General features: G+C 40.0%; 1 protein-coding gene across 9 annotated transcripts in view; it reads left to right on the top strand.

Moving 5' to 3' along the window:
• The first annotated feature begins 503 nt into the window (after positions 1–503).
• ppip5k1b (diphosphoinositol pentakisphosphate kinase 1b) overlaps positions 504–7,852 on the top strand; it is a 46,079-nt gene continuing 38,730 nt past the window's right edge. For all 9 annotated transcript variants that reach the window (XM_005731466.1, XM_005731463.1, XM_005731458.1 and 6 more), the window contains exon 1: positions 504–723. The gene's annotated coding sequence lies outside the window, so the exon portion shown is untranslated. The remainder of the gene's footprint in view (positions 724–7,852) is intronic.

Raw genomic sequence — 7,852 nt, 5'->3', positions numbered from 1 at the left:
AGTTTTAGATTTTAAATAGGCTATATAAATTTCAATCGGAGCAAAAAAGAAACATGGTCTGACTCCTATCTAACCTAACTATATAAAGAGTAACTGAAGGTTAAATGCAGCTAATATGTCCTGTTTTAAGCCAGGCACTTACAACTCCTCTCCGGTGCATCTCAGCCACCATCGCTCTGGCAGGTGCTAGAGCCAGAGTAGGGGAGAGCCGAGCTGGAACAAACCATTTAGGGAGGGGGGGGGGGGTATCTATACTATTTTTGTTAAAATGTTACGTCTCAACCAAGTACTGTATGCTTTTTATATTTTTATAAGTGTGTCACACAAACAGCAAATATTGTCAAAAAAAGTAAGAAATCTTTGGGGGTGCTTTGATTTATTTTGCTGAAGCACCCCCAAAAATGGGCTAAAATCGCCCCTGGACTATACCCTTTTATTCATCTCACCTTGTCTGCAGCGATGCACAATTTGGCCGCTAGGTGGGAGTAACGTCACAGCTTTGACAAACGATACCTTCCGAATAAAAAAGGAGAAAAAAAAGGAAGGAAGCAGCAGCAGCAAAGCGCCAGCACTGACCTCACGTGAACTTAAAATGTCGTTTACAACTTCACAGGCAGTTCAGAAGTAAAGAGAGAGGTAGTAGCCGTTTCCCTTCAGCTCGGGTCAGTCAGCGGAAACAAGGAAGTGAGCAGCTGACTGACTTCCAGTTCTCTGCTGCCGCTGGTAAGACTTGTTCACTTTAACGCTTTGTATTGTCTCGTCGCGGCGGAGCCGTGTGTTCGGAGAAAGTGTGGGTGTGTGTTTTCTTTTTGTTTGTTGGACTTTGTAGAAATGAAGAAAGCAGCGCAGCTTTTTGTACCCGGCGTGTGCGTGAGGGGTGCTGAGTGGTGGGCAGGCTGACGCACTGATTTGTGCGTGTATTTCGTTTCTCTTTGGAGCCACGTTCCCATTTTTAAACCTCCAAAAGCCTCATTCATTGTTTTTGGAGCGAAAGCGGAGGGAGACCTGTAGTGTTTGTCCCTGTTGAGGTGTGTAAAACATTTAGAGAACGAGGGGTTTGCTATTGTGCAAAAGCCATAGTATCAGAACTCATCTGAACCATTTCCTGAACATGAATTCAATGTAAAACACACTGCAAAGAGACTAGGAACACGTGTGTGTGTGTGTGTGTGTGTGTGGCTTCTAACAAGGCGAATACTTGTGTCCAATGACTACGGAAATCGGTTTTTTTTTTGTTATTCTAAACACAAAAAATTGCTTGTCTTTATTTTTGTTTACTTATTTATTTATTATTCAATTTATTGTCGAACTATTTTGGTTCAGAAGTTGAAAAAACGAGTCAGCTGTAAACAAAGATCACAACTATTATCAGTCTGGTCCTCCGTTTGAGCATTTGGAGCACATCCTCTTGTGAAACTCTTGTGAAAAATGGAATTTAAAAAAAGAAAAACGATCTACACAAAACCCTAATTAAACGCTACCTGGTTCACAACAAACTATTGTTCTAACTGACGGTGTTCAACAGATCCGCATTTTTTTTTTTTTACATCGCTATAAAAGGATCTATTGACTCCAGACTTACGTGGAACAGTAATCAGTTGTTTTTGTCTTGGCTTTGGCCTGGTAAGTGTTACAGGGATTGGTAACGTGGATAGACAGGCTGTTTTAAAAACATTTCATTAGGCTATTTTATATTCTTTCATCTTAAGTGAAGAAAATGGCCTAATGAAATGTTTTTAAAACAGCCTGTCTTAACACTTACCAGGCCAAAGCCAAGACAAAAACAACTTAAGAAATGTTGGCCACTCTTTATGTATTTTCATTTTCAGACAGAACCAAATCATCACATGCTATAACTTGTCTGGTTTTGTAATAATAAAACAAAGCTTTTGTTGAACTCAAATTAAAGTCAACACTGTATCAAGACAGTTGGGTCAGGTCACGATTACAAAAACAGCCCTGCTGTACTTACCAACTGTATATCATATATTAAAAGACTTTGAACATTTAAAACTGTCTGAGAGCTGAGCTCTTGTTGGGATGCATTCTCTTCTTGCTAACTGAGATGAGTTGGACTTGATGAGCATAAAATCTGAACATCATCTTTGAACACAAAGGTTTTGTTATTTGCATCTCCTCATGTAGAGAGAGAAGGTTTATTTCAAATCACACATTTCTATAGTAAATAGTTGAAAAACATGAACTTTTAATTGTTTGTCTAATACTTTGGCATCGTATATGTGACCATAGGTGAGCTCTTTATCAGTAGAAAGAGCTGTAAAAGTAATAAAAATACAGTGAAAAGTCCAAAATGTCTGCCCTCCTGCACATTTTCCAAAGCCAGCCAGTTTTAGCTGTGCTGTCTCTGGCCCCGGGCCTTATGTTTGACACCCCTGCTCAACCGGGTTCAGTGTAAGGTAGCCACACAGTTCTTTACTCATTCTTTAGGATTCCTCTGTCCTCTCACCCCTAAAGCCATTTTCAGAGCTTTTTCCTTTATGAGAAGTAAACCAGTAAAGCTGCGTAATAGTGGAAAAATCAGGTTGTGTATCTTTCAACCTAACATAAATGAACCTATTAGTTTACAGAGGTCGTGTGTCCTGCAGTAACACTCTGATAAATGTATGTAAGTAGTGGACCTTTATACTGGCAAGCCTTTTATGGGCTCTTTTTTTCCCCCCAGTGAAGGCACTTTGTATTTGCATGCAAAGCTAATTGTGTGCTCAGTGCATAATAAATGTATAATCTTGTAGTGGCCGCTGTACCTGCTGTTCCACTGGCTGTGTCATAAAAACGTCACATGCATGTTATCTAGCTCTCCACGGTGATATATTTCAGGGCTGATGTTCACCTGTGCTTCAACAGGAGGCTTTATTGAATATAATAATTAACAGCTTTGTTAATGATTTAGTTGTTAACAATTTTTGGAGAACAATAACCTTTTCTTTGGACCATCTCAAAAATTATGCTTCAGTGACTCAGTAGTTTTTTGTGTTTAATAAAAGGGAGCCAATAACTATTCAATCAGTCCATGGAAAACAAATAGTCCAGCCGCACATTACGTCTCTGTATTTCTCATTTGATAGCTAATCACAGAATTGCTGATGGCTAAATTGAACTAATGACTGACTCCTCCCCGTCATTATGGTGACACCGGCGAACTGTGGCAGATTGTCTCAAAGGTTAAAAGCCTTTTATTGGAGCCCTGTTGCTGATCTCCGGTGCTGCTGTGATGAGATGACTAATCCCCCCCCGGACAAGGAGCTGCAGGTGACAGCTGGGAATGTTATAATTTAGCTGCCTAATTTATTTATGAGCGAGCAAGGTTTTTATTTTTCCAGGGGAACAAAAGAACTGGCAGACTGGAGAGGATGCTGTAGTCATTTTTGTGTGTGGTGCTTTTGTTTATGTCTGTTTGTTCTGCTTTATAGAGAAATATTAACTAATGTGACTTCAGTGGAGCTTCGGTGGTATTGACAGATACAAGATTTCTGTTTAGTTTAACAACAGAGAGTGATGCTCTAAAGTTCAATAAATAAATGAAATACTCTCACTTGCCACTGTATTAGGTACACCTTGCTTGTATTGGGATTGCGCCTTCAGAACTGGCCGACTCCATAATAGCATAGATTCAACAGAGATTTTGTTCCATATTGTCATGATGGTATCACACAGTTGATACAGATTTATCATCTGCACATCCAGTTTCCCTTTCCTCCGCATCTGCATCCTGCTATATTGGATTGAGATCTGGTAACTCTTGCAGTCAAAGCATACACTTATTGGATGGTCTTTATCCCACAGCAAGATGTTATTTCTCAAATAATCCCAGCAAAATGCTTCAAAAGGCAAGCTCCAATACCCAGATCAGATGGAGAAGTTTGTTTGCTTGTGTGAATGGGTGTGATTGGGTGAATGTGGCATGTTGTATAGAGCGCTTAGGGTACTCTGGTAGAGTAGAAAAGTGCTATATAAGAATCAGTCCATTTAACATTTACCAAAAACCCTCCAGAGTCTGAGGTTCCTTTCCTCATGGTAGCTCAGTGTCCCTGCCACAATATTAAGTTAAGTTTGAAGTTAAATAAATGTTCTACTCTATTTTTAAATATTCAGGATTTATGTAATTTATATTTAACACGCTCACTCATCTCACTCAAGTCTTATTTTGTTGCCTGTTAACCATTTATTAAATCTAGACATAGGTGGTAAGCAGCGGCATTGCTTACTACCGATGTGTACGCACCGTGGATACCTCATGAATGCCAATCCAATCTTCAGTGTGCACTATACCTCGAAATATTGTAATGGCAGTGGTGCTAAGAAAGCTGATAGCAAATGCACGCGCTGCTCTCACTGAGCCTTTGCTCAGGCCCTGCCCAGTTATTTATATTAGAATAACTCTAGAATCTGGAATGCTAATTAAAACTTGCACTGCTGTGAAGTGTTTGCATTCAGGTGTTTCTGGCCGTCACACTATATTTCGCTCTGTTCTTTAACTCTGTCTTACTGGTGGCGTGCTAAAGGTCATGACCTTGGTGTAACAAAGGCTGAATGACCTCAGGGTCACTGTCGGTTACTCACAGCAGTTATAGATGTTTATTTACAGTTTATATCTGTTAGAATTCTTTGACCCTCTGGCCAGCAAGAAGGGCTTCCACTTGCTTTACTGCGACCTGTCATCGCCTCAGAGGTCAGTAATGATAAGTTATCTTTGGGCAGTGGCTGGCCTCCCAACTCCCTGCCTTGACTCCTCCCCTTTTAGTTTGTGTATTGCAGAAGAGGACACGGTTATTTCTGGGTACCAAGGTTAGCCAGGGTCACGTGTGGGATTCAGCTTACGTCCGTCCTGGCTAAAAGTCCAGGACACGGGAGGGACGCGTCTGCTCTTCAGCAGCCAAAGCATTTAACTGTGCCACTAAAATAATCTGCTCCGCATGTGAGTGGAAGTGACTTTAAATAAGCTCTTAGAGTCATTCAAAGACTGTGGGGCGCGTGCAGTTGGCTTATGTGCCATCACTGAGAGCTGATATGATCTGCCTCGTCTGTTCCCGACAACTTTTCCCCTGGAATCAGCGGTTTGGTACGGGTGGATGGGTCAGCATGGTAGTGGTGTTTATACCGATGAGAGATCTGGATCTGGGTTTGTGTTCTGTTTGTGGATATATAATAATCTCATACATTAGCAAGCTTCTACTTTAAGCTTGGCTTCATTTCACGTATGGCTCATGGGTTTTGGCTCAGCTAAGAGGGTGTGACACATCAGCTTTGCGTACTTATTGTGTGGTCTCGGGTAACATAACAGATAAGCTGTGGCCCTACAGATGCTTATTATATCAAAATGCTTAGGCTGCAAGTCTGAACAGTTAAGCAACTGGTTTCACTATGGTTAGGCCACTTTCTTCTCACCTGAGCCACAGGTGCTGGGACTGTATCCTCACTGTCTGTCTGACTTAATTCACAAAGGTATAATGACCAAGTATATGTATATGAAAGTCGTAAACAGAAGTTTCAAAGCGAGCACTTTCATTCTGCGTCTTTTATTCTGATAAATCAGCTTTTTTTTTTCTTAAATAAACTGTCAAGTCAACTGTAATAAACTCCTTTTTTCCTGCAATAATAAATGTAGAAAAAGTAATGTGTGTGACCTTGTTGGTGTCCGTTTGCACTTCCCAGTTTTTATGGGTGTTACTTGTACATATTGAGCTTGGAGTTTGTTTGCATTAAGTTCTGCGTTTTTTGTGAATGATGTATATCAGTTGGCTGATATTATCAGATGATTGTGGCCTTTCATAGATATACTTGCATTAATATACTGGATGTTGCTCAACATGAAAGCTTTACTGATAATTGCTAGTGGGAAGCCACATTAGCAGTGAATGGTTTGAAACTCCATTGTTTTCTGGCTATTGTTACAACAGTGGCGATAGCGAAACAGCAGCAGCAACAAAGACGATGGCAGGCAGCAGCTCTGGGTTCCATTTCCTCGAACGCCTCTGGGAGATTAAACCTTCAGTTATGCATCAGCGTGTTGTGAAGCAGTTGACTGATAACCCTGACCATAAACTTCATAGAGCAAAAATCTAAATCGGAGCGGTTGAGATCTCTAGATCTATGGACACCTAAAACAATGAATGCATTGATGAAAATACTTGGAAAAGTAGAAGATCTACACTTTAATTTAGACTTGTTCATGGTACTACATATGGTAACACATAGAACAGAGGTAATCAACTAAAACTTAACAAATTCTGGGTCAAATCTGTATCAAAACTTAAGAATTTCCACAATATAAAGTTCCACATGCAGTATCATTCAGTGCGAGGTATTCAGAAATAGCCCGGCAGTTTTGGAAGTGTTGGTAAACAAAGTACAATTCAATTATAAACTTCTACAATAAGCTGAAGGCTACTCTAAAAACAAAATATTAATAAAATCTTATTTTCTCATTTCAGATGTAAACTATCTCAGCTTTAGACTCTTTTTTTTCTCTCTATCCTTCCCCTGACTTACTTTTACAGACTTCTGCATCTCGTGCCTTTATGCAGTCTCTGTTTTCACACGCTCTCTGAGTAAAGGATTTGAGAGGTTGAGTAGTGTCACGTGGGATGAGTTATAAAGCACGTGACTTGTCTCCTGTTTCCTGTGTGCAGTCAGTGAGTGCTGCAAAGGCGAAAGAAATGGTTGCACAGATTAAAAAAACATTACCGTAAATAGGAGAAATGTTGCATAGCGTGAAACAGAACTGTGTCTGACACGATCATACTGGGGATCTTCTCACTCAGTTGCATCATGTAGACCCAAGACTAGGCAATAAAACTGCCTTAAACCATTTACAGCAGTCTGAAGCTTGAGATTTAGCTTCACGCAGGTTGCATGTCCATACACGGACATCATAAACAGTCTTTGTATGCATTTATATGATAGGTATCGAGCTGTTTGTATTTTCTATCTTAAGAATGTAAATGCTAGCTAGAGTCAAGGCCACAGTTAAATGTACATGTGACTTGATAGAGGGAAGGCCTGGCTTCTGCTTGGGCCTTGTCGTTATGGAAACAACAAGTTTGCCAGACTGGCTCTTTAGAAAACAGATATTCATCTAAAAAAAAAACCTAAGCTACAGCATGGGCTCATATTTATGAAAATAACAGGATCTTTTAAAGATTTTTTTCTATCAATTAAATGTTTAAATTCAATTGGAGGCTTAAGCTCCTCCTCGAGTGTCTAATGAGAGTTTGCAGTGAGGATAAAGCTGGGACTGATTTCACTGATGCATCAGTCTGGCACAAAACTCTGTTTTCTCACACGTCTGTCTGATGGCTGCTCTGTTTTTCTCACAGCACATTATTAGTATAAGCTTCTTTTGCTTGCTCTGTAATGACAAGGGGATTCCTCAGCACTTAATTCCTTATGTTTGATTTGGCAGGATTTTTTTTTTTTTTTAAATGCCAAATTCCCTTGCTGACACAATGCTGAAAGGATTTGTCTCCCACAGATTATATGTATAAGTGCAATATCAAACATCGAGGAATGAACATGAATAGACTTAAATAGGATTTAAAAAATAGCAATGCACAATGACCGACAAATTAAAGGAAAAACCTGAACCCTTGACTCCCTACAATGTAGGAATCCAATGGCTCTGGTCAGCATTGTGCTGGCATGGGAGGAGTCTTCTGAAACTTATGTTACAGTATTCACATACACAAGCTGCCAAGAGATATAAATTTTGTTATCAGAACACAGGACACTATATACACATACACATTTACATAGACAAAATTAGAAAATAGTACAGCAACTAGTCTTTCAGAGTCACCAGAGATCAACTCAGCCCCACCTTCCGGCGGGGGGG

The sequence above is a fragment of the Pundamilia nyererei genome, unplaced genomic scaffold, assembly GCF_000239375.1.
Source record: "Pundamilia nyererei isolate P.nyererei 1_Seehausen unplaced genomic scaffold, PunNye1.0 scaffold00043, whole genome shotgun sequence".
NCBI lineage: Eukaryota > Metazoa > Chordata > Actinopteri > Cichliformes > Cichlidae > Pundamilia > Pundamilia nyererei.
The sequence above is the reverse complement of the archived record's forward strand: the minus strand, read 5'-3'. Positions and strand labels throughout refer to the sequence as shown.